Below are 17,059 nucleotides of genomic sequence, written 5' to 3'. Positions count from 1 at the left end.
AGCCTACAATCATCCTAAAATAATGAAACAAATTAAGTCAAAGATTCAAAAATTGCAAAAAAACCTCAAAAAAGATAAATAAAAATGAAATCATATGTAGACATAAGATGTAACTGCTGAAAAGCAGAAAAATGGTAAAACCTTAAAAGCAGCTGAGACGGAAAATAACACACACATGCACAAACACATATACTGCCTACTGTCATTGAAGCTATAATAAAACTGACAGCTGGTTTTTCAACAGAAACAAGGGAAGCTAGAGGAAAACTAAATTATATTTTTTTAAGTGCTAAAAGAAAATAACTGCCAAGCTAGAATTCTAATCCAAGCAAAATACTCTCTAAAAATTGTGAAACCAAAGACTTTTAAAAAATGTCAGCCATAGGCTTCTACTAAAGAAATTTCTAAAGAGAAATATGTAAATTTAGAAAGAAAAAAGATTCAGAAACCAGTAATTAAAAATGGAGATGTTAACCATTTGAATTTATTGTTAAAATATTGACAAATATACAATAATAAAAATGAAATTTGCACATTAAAATATCAAAATAATGAAAACATAACGGCAACAGCAGTGAAGATGGAAGAGATTTTAATGCAACAGAAGTATTGCTGAAGATAATGCAGGGTTATTGCATTTGCAACTGAAGTATTGCTGAAGATAATACAAGGTTATTGCATTATCTTGGAAATAGTAACTGAATTAATTTATATTAGATGTTAGTAAATCAAGAATGTACATTTTAATCTGTAGAAAAACTACTAAAATAATAAGAAAATGTGAAGTGTCTGACAAATAGAAAAGGACAGAAGATGATGAAAATGTAAAATTGATCAAAAGAAAGCAAAAAGTGATAATAAAAACATAAATAAAGTATAACATATACAACATATACTGAGAGAGTTGATTTAAGCCCAAATAACTCAGTGGTTATACTAAAAAGAATGGAATAAAGATTTCAAATAACTCACAAAAATGTTATAACAGAAACAGCAAAAGTAAGTAAAACTAAAAAGAAACACATAAAATATAACTGTTGAAAGCAAAACCTTGGAACCCATGTAACCCAAAACAAAATAAAGCTGTTATTTATATATACAATTTAAAAAAGGAAGCATCTAGGACAAAAAGCATAATGAGTTAAATAAAGAAGGTATAATAATATTTAATTTGTATGCATTTAAAAACCCTTTAATATTTAAACAGAAAAAGAATGAACAAAGACAAATTTATAATCACAGTGGGGGATTTTAATGAATGGCATGGAGAAAAAAGAGAAAGGGAATGCAAAATAATCAATGAAACTATAGATTTTACATGAATCAGATTTTTTGTTTTTTTTCACTTAGGTTTTAATTTGAGAATTTATCAAACACCTGCTCTGATCTGGGCAGTATGTTAAGCTGTATGTGTAGTGATACAATTGTCAATATCATAGAAAACTACCTTGATTCCATGAGGTTTATATTCTAGTGGATAAAGATGAGAGATAAACAAGTAGTTAATTGAATGAGAAAATTTCAGATAAGTGCTATGAAAAATTTCAAATCAAGTGATATGATAGCAAATGGCATGTGGTGGTGGCCTATTTAAGATATGAAATTCAACATAGAATTCTCTGAGGAGAGAGTATTTGATCAGAGACTGTGGATGTGGAGAAAGAACTAGACACTTTAAGCAGAGAGCACTAAATATAAATAAATATGTGAAGTCTCAATTGGCCCCATCTTATGAACATGATTATGATATATTGGAGGTGTTACCCTATGTAACTGTCATACCATATTAGCTATGACCTTCTTTCTGTCAATCTTTCACAACCTGAGGGCCAACAACTGTTTCATTATGGTTGTTGCTTTGTTAGCTAGGGAAAAGGAGGATGCGCAGAATCTCTGCAGGACTTTTAAAGTGCAGTTGTCTTTTTCACTTTATTCACACATGTGATTGAGATGTTTTGTATTCTGGAGTGATAAAGACATGCTTTTGAGGTAGACTTGACAATTAGCTTCTACCATTTCTACGTGATTAGGCTGAGCCCAGCTGAAGGCAACATGTAAAATTGGGTGAGTAACCATATTTCTCTTCAATCGATATATCTGCATTGCTTTTAGTTCTCTTATTATTCACTAATAAATAAAGCTGAAAACCTTCATTTCCTCTAACTGTAGCTCTTCCATATTATGTAGGGATTGATGGAGGTTATCTACAGGTTACAGAAAATCCTGTTCTGCCCTGGCTGGTGTGATTCAGTGGATTGAGTGCCGGCCTGTGAACCAAAGGGTCGCTGGTTCAATTCCCAGTCTAGCGCACATGCCTGGGTTGTGGGCCAGGTCCCCAGTCGGAGGCCTGTGAAAGGAAACCACACATTGATGTTCCTCTCCGTCTCTTTCTCCCTCCCTTCCTCTCTCTCTAAAAATAAATAAATTAAATTAAAAAGATAAAATATTAAAAATTATAAATGAAAATGTCATCCATGGATGAATGCTTACATTGCTGAAAGAAAGAAATAACAAACTAAAAATAAATATAAAAAAATACCAAGGGATTCCTATAGTTGGCATCATAGACAATTCTTATAATAATGGTCAGTGTGACTGCTTTTTCAGGGCCTTGAAAGTAAACCCACTTTCTTATGTAAAGGAAACAAAGCCATATTTTTTACTTGGACTTTGTTGTTTTGCTCTAAATTGTTTGCCCTTGACAATCAGCTCCTACTTGAGAAACCTAGACTTACATAAGCTTCAGCAATGAAGCTACGTACTTTGATAGTTCTGCACAGTGAGTTGAATAACAGCTGTCCCTCAAGCCTAGTTACAGGGTCTTTGATGCTTGGCAGAATTGGGCATTCCAGAGTGTGCAAGGGCTATTTACCTTCCAAAGAGCTAATTCCAGGTTCTGGTCTGATCCTGAATCCTGAAATTCACAAAGGCTGATGGCTGAAGAGGCATGCTCTTAACTTCTAGAGAAACACATGGATGTGTACCCTTAGACAATCTTAAACCTTGGAAGGAAAAAAAGAGAGAAGAAAGAAGAAGGAGGAGGAGGAGAGGGATGGAGAGGAGGGGGAGGAGGAGGAGGAGGGGGAGGAGAGAATGAAGGAGAAAATAAGAAATACAATAAAAGTAGGAGAAAAGTGTTAGATGGACACAATGAAACATGGACACATCTAAAATCAAACTATACTTTTAAAGTGGGATTTAGATTATGATTTTTGTGAATATATCAACAAGATAAAGTATATGGGAAAATGTAGCAAAACTTTCTACTTCTGTTGAGCTTTCAAATAGTTTATTTTCACCTCTAGTTACAATAAAATTCCCTTGTTATTTCCAACCAATACTGGGTAATACATTATTTTTTTCCCTCTAGAGAATACATGTATCAATTTATATTTTTAAAAGTGCTGACTCATTTCTTATGTTTCCTTCTCTCTGTATGTGTGTTAATGTAAAAGGACAAATCTGAAGAAATACAACAAACAAAAATATACAGCACAGAGTGACAGAAACTCTATTTTGATGTTGACAAATTGAAACTTCATTATTGTTATCACCTAGAGCCCTGCTAGTTGAGTTACTCTTGTCCTATTGATTTTTTCTGAATGGATAAGTTCTTGCTAGTAGAACAAGTAACTCGACTTTGCAAAAGTTTTAAAAGCACTTTGGCCTGTAAAAGCCAAAAGATGCCTTTAGTCAGACAGGTATTAAGCAGCTGAGAAAAAGGCAATCTGCTGAGACAAGCATAATTATAAGTAAGTAAATTGAAGGGCTTAATTGCTAACATTCTTTTACATGTGCTCAAGGGAATAAAGCTGTTCTCAGAGACTTAAGTGCATTGTAGGTTTTGAGAGGAAATGTGAGAGTGGCCTCACAGATCTTTGCTGCTGGAGACATTTTTAACTCAAGTGTATCAAAATAAGATTTATTTCCTAGCATGTATTATTTAAATTAAAGACAGGAGCTGAGCTTTGAAAGTGTTCATTGTTGTAGATCTCCAGCAGATAAAATGAATACTTCGGGCATGTGAATTGACACCAGCAGCCTGTTTAGGTTTATTGAGAAAAGGAGAAAGGAAGAAGTAGAAGATGGCAGGAGAAATGGAAATATGTTTATTTGTAAACTTTTATTTTTCTACTCAGGGCTTAAAATAAACTCTCAATTTTGTAATTATACACCAAGAAAGTTGGAAAAACTCAGCTGTGTTGTCTGGACTTGGATTGAGAACTATTTACTCAGCATGCAGATTGTGTATTGTGAAGACCGAGGGAATTGGAAGAACCGTCAGTAACAGAGGGACAATGGCGAGGGCTGAAAGAGAAGAAAGTTGAAGTAGGAAGAGCTGTAATTTTGCAGTAACCAGATTTTAGATATAGGCTTACCTTCCAAACATCATTTCCCAGCTATTCTCATTGCTGACCTAAGCCATCTTAAACATTACACAAGATTTTTAATTTAATTCTTTCCAAAGCACTTAATATGATATTTGACATGCAGTAGACACTTACCAAAGGGCAGCGACCATGTGTGTTCTCGGATGTTTTCAAATGTCACATTATACACACATGGTGCCTTTTAGCCTGAATAAATGAAAACATTATTTCAAAGTCTTTCACATATCAGGCTTCTACTTAATGAAACTGTAGGTGATATTTGTATCCTATTCTGAAAATATAATAGCTTTTTCCCCTTTGATGAATCCTTTAAACATTTATTTTTATAGACATATTTTCTTCTTACCCTTATTTGCTATATCCTTTGTTTTTCTCTTTCTCTCTTTTTTGTTACTATCTTAGAAAGCTAACATCTTTAGCCTTACCTGACAGAAAAAGACCCTGTTTGAAAGAGGTCATTTGTAAATGGCCATTTTCAATTTATTGTTGAAAACATCACTCAGATCCTTAGATGGTTCCTTCATGATACTTGGCTAGGGAAGCAGAGCAGATGATTTAATTTGAAAGCAAGAGAATTGATCCATGAGCTATCAGTAAACAAATTAATGGAAAATTTCTCCGTCCTTAAATCTATGGTAATCTATCTACTTCTGGAGCCTTCCAGCACCTTGCTTTGTTCACATATATAGATTGCAGTCTCTTTCACACTTTATCCCTTGATCCTTCTTCTACTATATGATAAGTAGAATATATTTGTCAACACCATAGTTGTATCCTAATGGCATCTAAGCAACAGTGGGTCAGGATAGAAATTCAATGCTAGAACTTGAATAGTGATATAAGAGGAAGCCAGGGGTAAGTAAAAATATATTGTAAGTAAAGGGAAGAAATATAACAGGTTTCAGAGCATATCTGTCAATATTTATTTTGACATTGAAGGTTATTTTTTTCTGATATGAAATCCTTATTAATTAGGCTAAAACATTTACCTATTGCAATAAGCCATTTATGTTTAAATCTACATTAAGTGCAAGGCTAAATATATTTTTTATTTTTCTTTTTAATACTTTTATTTTTCCATTACAATTGATCTAAAATATTATATTATTTTAGGTTACAACCCAGTGCTTAGACAGTTATGTAACTTACAAAGTCACTGCCTGATCAATCTAGTACCTATCAGACACCAGACATAGTTAATACAATAGTATTGGCCACATTCCCTTTGCTATACTTTACATACTCATTGCTGTCCTGTAACTACCAATTTGTACAACTTATCCTTTCAGCTTTATCACCTACCTCCCCCACTCCCCTCTCATCTGGCAACTGTCAAAATGTTCTCTGCATATATGAATCTGTTTCTGCTTAGCTTGTTCATTTGTCTAGTATTGTAGATTCCATATTTAAGTAAAATTATATGTCTTTTTTTAATCTGACTGATTTCTTTTACTCAGTATAATACCCTCTAGGGCCATCCATGTTTTTAAAAATAGCACAATTTCATTTGCTTTCATGGCTGAGTCATATTCCATTGAATGTATGTACCACTTCTTTATCTAGTAATCTATTGATAAACACTTAGGTTGCTTCCATATGTTGACCATTGTAAATGCTACAAGGCATATATGGGTGATATATATGTATTATTGCCATATTATTATTCATATTTTTAATCTTTATTTGCTTCTCATTAAAGAAAACTCTTTAAGAGTTCTTGTAATACTGGTTTGGGGATGAGGAATTCCTTTAACTTTCTCTTATCTGGGAACATCTTTATCTGTCCTTTGATTTTAAATGATAGCATTGCTGAGTAATCTTGGTTTTAGTCCTTGTTTTTCATCACTTTGAGTATTTTGCACCAATCCCTTTTGATCTGCAAAGTCTCTGTTGGAAAATCAGCTGACAGTCTTATAGAAGCTCCCTTGCAGGCAACTAATTGCTTTTCTCTTGCTATTTTTAAGATATTTCCTTTGTCTTTAACTCTTGGCATTCTAATTATGACATGCCTTGGTGTGGGCCTTTTGGGTTCATCTTGTTTGGGATTTTCTGTGCTTCCTGGACTTGTATATATCTATTTCATTAACCAGGTTAGGGAAATTTGCAATCATGATTTTTTTCAAATAAGTTTTCAATTTCTAGTTCTCTCTCTTCTCCTTCCAGTGCAAATGTTGGTATATGCTTGAAGTTGTCTCAAAGGCTCCTACAACTATCCTTTTTTGTAGGGGGGAGTTCTTTTTGCTGTTCTAATTAGGTGTTTCCTCCTTTCTTATCTTCTAAATTGCTGGTTTTATCTTCTGTTTCATCTACTCTACTCTTGATTCCCTGTAATATGTTCTTCATTTCAGTTAGTGTATCCTTCATTTCTAATTCATTTTATGTATGTATCTCCATTTTTATGTTTCCTATCTCGTTGAGTTCTTGCTGAGATCATTAAGCATACCTAAAACCAGTGTTTTGAACTCTGCATCTGGTAAATTGCTTGTCTCACTTTTGTTGTGCTCTTTTACTAGAGTTTTGTTCTGTTCTTTCATTCGGGACATGTTTCTTTGTCTCTTCATTTTGACTGCTTCTTTGTGTTTGTTTCTATGTATTAGGTAGTGTTGCAACATCTCCCAGTCTTGGTAGAGTGGCCTTATGTAATAAGTGTCCTGTAAAGTTCAGTGACACAGTCTCCCCAGTCACTTAAGCTGGGTGCTTCAGGGGCACCCCCCTTGTGGGCTGAATGCACCCTCCTGTTGTCGTTGAGCCTTCATTGCTGTCATTGGAAGGGATTACCCCCCAGGCTGATTGGTTATGAGGTCTGGCAGTGCCCAGGGCAGAGGATCTCCTTGCAGAAGCTGATCCCACAGAGCAGGACTTGTTTATGCTGGGCTCTGGTGCTTACTGGTTCTTCCCCTTGAGTTTGTAGACTGTGGAGATGGTTGGTGGTGCTTTGGTGCAGTCTGAAGCTGTCCACTAGATTTGCTGATGCTGAGACCTCCCAGGAGGTGCAGGCCAAGGTCCTCATTCACCGGCATCCTGCCTGGGGCCACCCAGCATGAGCTGTGAAGTGATCTACAGGTGGTTGTTACTTGTGCTGGGCTTGGAGGTACCCAGGAGAGGCCAAGCTGGGAACCAAGGCCAGCTTCAGCTAATGCCAGGTTTAGGGCCACTTAGCCAGGGATATAGGGCACACCAAGGCCAGATGCTGCTTGTTGGTCATTTGTGAACCCTTGAGAGATTTTAGGAAAGTTTGCAGCCTGAGCCAGGACAGGTGGTTTGTATGGAAAAGCCCCTGGAAATGGCTTTTGTGGGCTTTCGGGTTAGGTTGGGTGTCAGGGAATCAAAAGGGTGCGGTAAACAGTATTAGCCAGAGTGATGGAGACCCATATCTGTCACCAGTCTGCAGATCCTGTGAGAGGAGGGCTCAGCAAAGGAACAACGGCCTCTGACAGCACCTGTGTATGGGAGAAAGCTGCCCCTCTGGCCCTCTTCCTGAAACCCAAAATTTCAGCCACCCCCATATGTCACTGACACCTTTTGAGCTGCTGTCCCAGTGCTGGAGCCCTGAGCATGTGAATCTGAGTAAGTCCATGCAGGGGCCCTTTAAGAGGAACCCCCGATTCTCCAGTGGCCCTCCATCTCATTCCACCACAATCCCTGCTGGTTTCCACGGCCAGAACTTATGGAGACTTCTCTTCCTGGCAGTGAAACCCTGGGCTTCAGGGTCTGGGGTGGGGCTATGACTCCTCACTCTTCAAGGAGGATCTGTGCAGCTGAGCTATCCCTCCCAATTTTTAGTCCCCATGTGTCCGTATAGGATCCCCCTGTTGTGTGCCTCTGCCCCTCCTGCCCATCGCGATGTGGCTTCTTTATACCTTTAGTTATGGAACTTCCGTTCAGCTAGATATCAGGAGATTTTCAATGATGGCATTTCTATCACTTAATATTAACTTGGATGTGGTTGTGGGAGTTTCTAATTCCACATTTACCTACAGAAGCCCCCTCCCTACCCCTGAAAGTTATTTTAGACATACCTCTTGACAAAGTGCTTCTTCTTAAGAGGAAAAACAGACCAATCTGGCATAAACATAATCATTGCTCTTTTACCTAAAGTGTCAAATACCATTGAGAGGTTTCACCAAGTTTTCTATCAGAAAGTACCATTACTCATCATATGGATTTTCACTGCGATGTGCATGTTATGAGCTAAAGGAAAGAAAAGGTCATTATGGAAATCTGACCCAAGGAAGCAGGATTGGCTTAAAAGCTATATCTGTTAAAAAAAAAAAAAATTAAAGGATTATTTCCTGTAAAGCTATGCTTGACTAAGCTGGTCATCTGACATGGCTGCCTGCCTTGTGCAGAGATTTTATGAAATCTTTGCTTAGAGCATTCTATTTTCTACAATCATTCACATCACTATGTATCCATTGACCCAGAGCCAAAGGGAAGCTAAGTGTTTAGGCTGATATGAAGCCTTAAAAATTATCTGTGTGAATTTTTCTAGCTTTTGCCATAATATAATTTTGTTTACACTGAGTAAGAGAGAGGAAGTACCTGAGCCTATGGCTGGGTGAGAACGTGGCTCAATTAGTGTCTTTGTATAGAAAGCTTCTAGATGGCCCAGTTATGCGAGGTCAGTAAGGGCAAATCTTCTCAGGGGGCTGACTTTTGGTCAATTCTGTAGCACTTTACTAGCATAATATTAAAACCATGGAAGGTTGACAAGCAATATCTTTTGTCTCTTAACAACTACCCAATTTTACCTCTGCTTCCATCGATCCAATTCTCTCTGATTAGCTGTTTCAGTAGCAAATGAAATAAAAATCCATGGTATTAACCTGTCATATTAAGAAACTCTTTTTGCTCTAGTGCATACATTTAGCACAGCTGTGCATTTTGCATTTAAATATCCCTCCATCAGTGGGCTGCTTGAAACTATTGCTTTTCTATGGGAAATTAAACAGGGAGCTGCTTAATGCACCTTGTTAGCTTTTTAATAAAAATGAGACTGAAAAGCCAGCAGTACCAGGAGCAAATGTCTGCAGGATTCCAAGTCTGTGCTAAAAGCAAAGAGGAGGAACCAAACTGCATATTACTTTAAACTTCCCCTGCACTGGTGACTTTGCCATACCTGCCCTGCTGGGGCCCTAGGAAATTGCCTCTCAAATGTTGTTTAGAGGTTATGTTAAATTGAAAGCCTTCTCCTGGGATCATTAGGCAGCTCTCAATTTGGTTCCCTAATAAAATAATGAAAGTTGCAATGTAAAGGCAAAGTTACAACAATTGAATTTGTGTAACCTGGGAGTAAAGAAGAGAAAGAAACAAAATAGCAGATTGGAAAGAAAAAGAGAGGAAGCAAAGACTGGGAAAACCAGATACAGAAAGAAAACAAAATGCAGAGAAAGTGTGGGAGCAAGACGGAGGCAGTGGGGGCGGCGGCGAAGGAGAGAGAGGGGTGGAGGGGCAGAGAGAATGGCCGGCATTCTGAGTATGATAGTCTGGCATGGCATTTCTAGGGAAACTTTCATGGCATTTCATACCAAACTTTCAGGGAAAACAATTCCAAACTGATCTAGCTGCTGCACACTTATTTCAACGCAGACCATGTAATCGTAATGGTTTGTAGTTGTAAACATTAAATTAGTCACCGCAGCAGTGTCCCAAAGCAATGTTTTCTTACTTTTCCTCTCATACCTTTGTCATTTCTAACATGAATGCAATCAAATTTATTGAAATGACAAAACCTATTTAATTTAAAAAACAGGGATATGAACTAACATAAAAAGATGAATACACGGGATCTTGACAAACTTTCTGTAAATGACCAAAGAGTAAGCATTTTAGGTTTTAAGGCCGTACCGTCTCTGTTGCAACTGCTTAGCTATGTAATGCAGGGTAAAAGCAACCACAAACAATAGTAAAAAATTGGTGTAGTTATGTTCTGATAAAACTTTGTTTACAGAAACAGACAGCAGGATGGATTTGGCACAAGGATCAGGTCCCTGGTACAGAGAAAATTTTTCTGAGTAGTATAAAGAGCCAGCATGCAGCCAGACCTCTAGTGGGGCACAAATGTCTGGTAAGAATGCTTCCCTTATCATTCTAACTCTTTTGTATTGGAAAACAAATGCCCTTAAATTTTCTAATATTGCAGAAACACTTCCTCATTTAGCATCCTCAGACCATTTATAGCTGCATTTTATACTATTGAAAAGTAATTGTTATTTATTGAAACACCTCTCCAAATGTCAATGTTTTCGTGGTAATTAGAAGACTGATTAATTTTGAGAGTTTATTCATCATTTTATTTTCTATAAAGAATTTTAAGTTTATTAAACTTCTTTGATAATTTCTTTTGTTTTTGTGTTTTTCAATGCTTTTAAGCCAACATTTCTGTTTTTAGTTTGTGTTTTAGGTTTATCTTTTTAGTAATGTCTTTACATATAAAGTTCAACTAAAGGACTTTTTTAAAAAGTCTAAAATAATAGTATCCATAAAGTGTGCATAACTGGGGTATATATTATTGCTACAGTATGTCATAATTAAGGGTTATATTCACCGATTATATCCAAATCACCGAAATCACCTGGGCACACAGGCATGTCTGCAGAAAATATCTTGTTGTAATATCAAATATTTAAGGAAGAAATTAAACTATGTCAAGTTGTCTTAGGGTATCCTTTCTTACCAATGAAGTTTCTCAACATTGTTTCCTCACAGAACAAGATAGAGACATACTCAGCAGATATTGAGAATTGATATTCATGAAAAATTTTAGAGGTGTTCTTATAATAAAACATGTAGAATTGGACCAAAATTTTATGTAAATTAATTTGTAAACTATACCTTGAATCTTAAGTGGAGAATCCTAGCATTACAAATCAAAATTTGAATTTTTATACAACAAATATCATTAGTATCATGGTGGTGGCTTCTGCATCACTCCTAGAGCAGCGATTTTTACCTTTGTCATCCTATGGCACACATAAACTAAGTATTAAAACTCCATGGCACACCAAAATTATATTATATTTTATGCCAATCTGACAAAAAACACAGGTATAGTTTTGATTAATGCACACTGGACACCTATTGTGTTGGCTATTGCCATTTTTTTATTTGACCACCTAAAGGAAATGAGGTCAGGGCCTCTGATTAAATAGTCAGGTATTGCATGTTTTAAAAATTCTCACGGCATCTTGGCCAGGTGGCTAAGGCACATCGGTTGAAAATTTCTGTTCTAGATCAAAAGAAAAGTTGGGGATACAAGTCCAGTGTAGTAACATAGCTGCCTTCTGAATTTACCTCCTCCCAAAGATATTGAATCTACTGCTACCTGCATGGAAATCCCCTCTGAAAGAAATCCAGAAACTAGCTGCATGACCCTTATACATAAAACAAATGTGAAAATACCCACATTATACACATCAAAACCAGTAGAAAAGGCTGAGGCACACTCACTATATACCTCACCTTTAGCATAGCACCATACAGTCAGGAGGGAACTCACAAATCCCACCTTTACTCTGAGTAGTGAAGGCTTTGGACCTTATGCTAACGCCCCCAATTTTATGACCCCCGCCAAGTAATGGGGTCACCAAACACCTAGTTGTGTAGGCCAACAGGGCAGTGTCTGTGTGACCCACAAGATTATGGGAAGCAAATAAATGCATCTTAATGGGCTCATGAAGACTAACTGTGTCTATCCTCTCAGGACTTAGGACAGAAGAGGCAGTCACAAACCTCATTTTGTTGTCTTTCCCTTACAGAGGTCTATTTGCATGCTTTAAAACTTGTTGCCTGACGGTCAGGCTTCTAATTCAGCATACATCTAGGGCCTGACTGTGCTCTTCCCCAGAGACTGGGGAAACCAGCATACACTCCTTTTGCCTTCTTAGTCAAGATTGCTTCAAATACCAGTAGACTTATGCACACATCTAGCTCCCCAGCTTTTGTGATTGCAGCCCAAGGAAAAGAGCCCTAGATTGCCTGGTTCTGACAGCAAATGATAGTTGAATTCACAAGTCCTACAGGATTGCAGTAAACAAAACAAAGATGGTACAAAAATGCCCCCTCTCACCCTTACTTACATCAAGGCCCAGCTCGGATGGAAAGGGCAAAAACCCACCTCCCAGTTTCTCCAAGGAAGGGAGACCTAACTCTGTGTTTTCCAGCTACTGCCTAAATTTTTGGCTTCCAGTCAGCCTGCATCAACATGCTAACTGTGATTTTCTACTTCGGCACGTGGACAGCTATAGGCATATCTTGAATGTTGAGAGCCAGTAAAATAAAAGAAAGTGGCTTGGAAAAACACAAGAGTTTGAGAGGCAACCAGGTGATGGATCTGAGCTGATTGAAAAGGGTAATCTCCTTCATGAGATCCCTCTGTCAAGGGAAAATTTCCTTCATTGCAAAATTGGCTGTCTTGTTATTACATAGATACCAAAATAGAGATTATGGAAAAATGAAGAACCAAAGGGATATATTCTAAGCAACAGAACAAGGTAAACCTCTAGGAACAGATCTTACTGGAATGGAAATAAGTATTTTACTTGATCAAGACTTCAAAATAATTTTTATAAAAATGCTTACCAAAGTCAGGAGATGATCTATGAACAAAGAAAATATCAAACAGAAATCAAATAGCTGAAGAATACACTAACAGAAGTGAAAAATACAATAGAGGAGTTTGACAGCAGACTAGAAAAAAGGACTAGTGAATTCAAAGACAGTTGAGTGGAATTCATGCATCAAAGTAGCAAAAAGAAAAAAAAGTGAAGATAGCATAAGGAACAGATGGGGCACCATAAAAGGACAAATATATTTATTATAGTAGACCCAGAAAGAGAAGACAGAAAGAAAGGGGCACAAAGATTATTCAAAGAAATAATGACTGAACACTCTTTATCCTGGGGAAGGAAACAGTCATCCAGATCGGAAACCCATAATGTTCCAAATAAGAAGAATCCAAAGAGATGTTCACTAAAACACATTATAATTAAATTTGCTGAAGTTGAGAATAAGGAAAAAATATGAAAAGCAACAAGAGAAAAACAACTTGTCACATACAAAGGAACCTCTATTTGACTATCAACAGAGTTTTCAGCAGAAACTTTGCAGTTCAGAAAGGAAAGGCACAGTATATAAAAGTATGAAAGAAAAAAAGAACTGCCAACAAAAATACTCTACCCAGCAAAGTTGTCCTTTAGAATTGAAGATAAGATAGACTTCTTTAGACAAGCAAAAGCTAAAGAAATTTATCACCAATAGACAAGCCTTAAAAGAAATGTTGAAGTGACTTCTGTAAGCTGCAATAAAGGATGCTAATTAATAACAGGAAAGCATGTGAGAGTATAAATCTCACTGGTAAATGTAAATATATAGTCAAATTCAGAGTACTCTAATGTAATGGTGGTGGGTAAATCACTGGTAAATCTAACATGAAAGTGGAAAGACAAAACATATTAATAATAAGTATGCCTATATTAATTTATAAATAAATATATAAGTAAAAAGATACAAATTGTAACAACAAAAACATAAAATGTTGATGGAGAGTGAAAATGTAGAGCTTATGTGTGTATATTCAAAGTTAATTTCTTTATTTTAATCTCCACTGGAGGATATGTTTATTGACTTTTAGAAAGGGTGAGGAGAGAGAGAAACATCGATGTGAGAGAGAAATATTGAGCCCACGACCCAGGTACATGCTCCAACTAGGAATCAAACCTGCAAACTTTTTGGTGTATGGGATGATGCTCCAACCAACTGAGCCACCCAGCCAGGGCCAAAATTAATTTTTTTTTATCAGTTTAAATAGATTGTTATAAATGTTAGGTGTTTTATGTAAACCTCATGGTCAAACTCAAAACAAAAACCCATAGTAGATACATAAAAGATTTTTTTAAAAAGGAAATCTAAGCATATTACTACAAAAATCTTCAAATCACAAAAAGAGCAATGAAGAGAAAAAATAAAGGAATTGCAAATTAGCCAGAAAATAATTAACGAAACAGCAATAGTAAATTCCAGATCTGCCAATGATTATTCTAGATATAAATTAAATAAATTCTTCAGTCAAGAAAAATGGAGTAGCTGAACAGATTAGAAACAAACAAAACAAAAACAAAACAAGACAACTCTACACTGCCTCCAAGACTCTGTATTCACTTTAAAGACATGCACAGGATGAAAGTGAAAAGATGAAGAAAGACATTTCATGCAAATGGAAACCAGTAGAAAGCAGGGGAGCTATAGTTATATCAGACAAAATGAATTTTAAGCCACAGATTGTACTAAGAAATAAAGAAGATCATTATGTAATGATAAAGGATAAAACATTTCCAAATATATATGAACTGAATATATGAGCACTTACAAATATAAAGCAGATATTAACAGCTTGAATAGAGAAATAGACAGCAATACAATAACAGTAAGAGCATTGATGCCCCACTTTTAACAATGGTTAGATCCTCCAGAAAGAAAATCAATAAGGACACATTGGTTTTAGACAACACATTAGATTAGATAGATTTAACAGCTATTTATAGAAGAGTCTATACAATTGCAGCAGAATACAAATTCTTTTCAAACACACATAAAACATTTTTCAGGATAGAATATATGTTAGGCTACAGAACAGGTTTAACAAAGTTAAGAAGATTGAAATCATATTAAGCATCTTTTCCAACCACAATGGTATGAAACTAGAAATGAGTTACATAAAAAAACTGAAAAACTCACAAATATGTGGAGATTAAACAGCATGCTGTTGTATCTTTCACCATAATCCAGTGAGATTTATTTCAATGATATAAGGATGTTTCAATATCTGTAAATCAGTCAATGTGGTACATCACATTAATAAAATGAAGGACCAAATTTATTTGATCCTCTCAATATTTGCAGAAAACAATTGACAAATTTTTACATCCATTCATGATTTAAAAACAAATAACTCTCAACAAGCTGGGTACAGAATGAAGAAACCTCAACACAATAGAGACCATATATGGCAGGCCCACATTTAGAATGATCTCAGTAATAAAATGCTGAAAGATTTTCCTTGGAGATCAGGAAAAATACAAAGATACCCAGTCTCACCACTTTTAACCAATATAATATTGGAAGTCCTAGATATAACAATTAGGTAAGGAATAAAATAATAGGCATCCAAAGCAGAAAGAAGAAAGAGAGAAAGAAAGAAAAGAAAGAAAGAAAGAGAGAGAGAAAAAGAAAGAAAGAGAGAGAGAGAGAGAAAGAAAGAAAGAAAAGAAAGAAAAAGAAAAGAAAGAAAGAGGAAGAAAGAAAGAAAGAGGAAGAAAGAAAGTCTGTATTTGCAGATGGCATATGATATATTTAAAAAACCCCTAAAGATTCCACCAAAAAAGAATGAATAACTGAATTCAGTGAAGTTTTAGGATATAGGATCAATATACACAATCAGTTGTATTTATGTACTAAAAACTTACCACTTTAGTCAGTTGTATTCTGACTAAAAACTGTCAGAATGAGATATGAGTAAATGATCCCATTTGTAATTACATTTAAAAAAATACTTAGAAGTAAATTTAACCAAGGAAAGGAAACACCTATACACTGAAAACCCTAAGATGTTGATTTAAAAAAAAATTGAAAATGACAGAAATAAAACATATTTCATTCTTATGGATGGGAAAACTGATGTTAAAATAGTCATACTACCGAAAACAATCTAAGATTTAATGAAGCCTTATTAAAATTCTGATGGTATTCTTCACAGAATTAGAGCAATCATAAAATTTGTATGAAAACACTATAGATCCCAAATATCTCGAGAAAGTAATCTCGAGAAAGAAGAAAAAAGCTGGAGGCATCATGCTATTTTCAAACTACACTTCAACACTATAATAAGCAAAAGAATATGATATTGGCAGAAAAATTAGAAGATTGATCAATTGAACAGAACTGAAACTCAGAAATAAATCCAATCTTATGTGGTCAATAAAATATGATAAAAGAGCCAAGAATATATATTGGGGAAAGGATAGTCTCTCCAGCAGATGGTCCTGGGAAAACTGCATAGCCACAGGAAGGAAGGAAGGAAGGAAGGAAGGAAGGAAGGAAGGAAGGAAGGAAGGAAGGAAGGGAAGAAGGGAGGGGAAGAAAAGTAAAGAAACTGGACCCCTACTCTATACCACACAGAAAACTCAACTGAAAATGAATTATATTTATAACCAGAAATTGTAAAACCTCTAGCAAAGGATAGGGGGTAAGCTTTTTGGATTTGACACCAAAAGTAAACAAACAAACAAAATAACACATAGAATCACATTAAATTAAAAGCTTCTGCACAGCGAAGGGAACCATGAACAAAATAAAAAGGCAACCTACAGAATGGGAGAAATATTTATAAACTACATATTTTAAAAGAAGTTAATACAAATGTATAAAGAAAACACATAACTCAATAGTAAACGCAATTTTTTATTAGAAAATGGGTAAAGAACTGAAGTCATTTTTTTCAAAGAAGGTATACAATGGCCAACAGCTGCATGAAAAGATTAGCAAATTACTAGTCTCTAGGGACATGTAATCAAAACCATAGCGAACTCACCTTATACCTGTTAGGAAGGCTTCCATTTTATAAAAGCACAATAAAAGATAAGTGTTGGCAAGAATGAGGAGAAAAGAAAAAC

Source organism: Pteronotus mesoamericanus, unplaced genomic scaffold, assembly GCF_021234165.1.
Source record: "Pteronotus mesoamericanus isolate MK-2021 breed Mesoamerican mustached bat unplaced genomic scaffold, CSHL_Meso_final scaffold_651, whole genome shotgun sequence".
NCBI classification, from domain to species: Eukaryota; Metazoa; Chordata; class Mammalia; order Chiroptera; family Mormoopidae; genus Pteronotus; species Pteronotus mesoamericanus.
The sequence above is the reverse complement of the archived record's forward strand: the minus strand, read 5'-3'. Positions refer to the sequence as shown.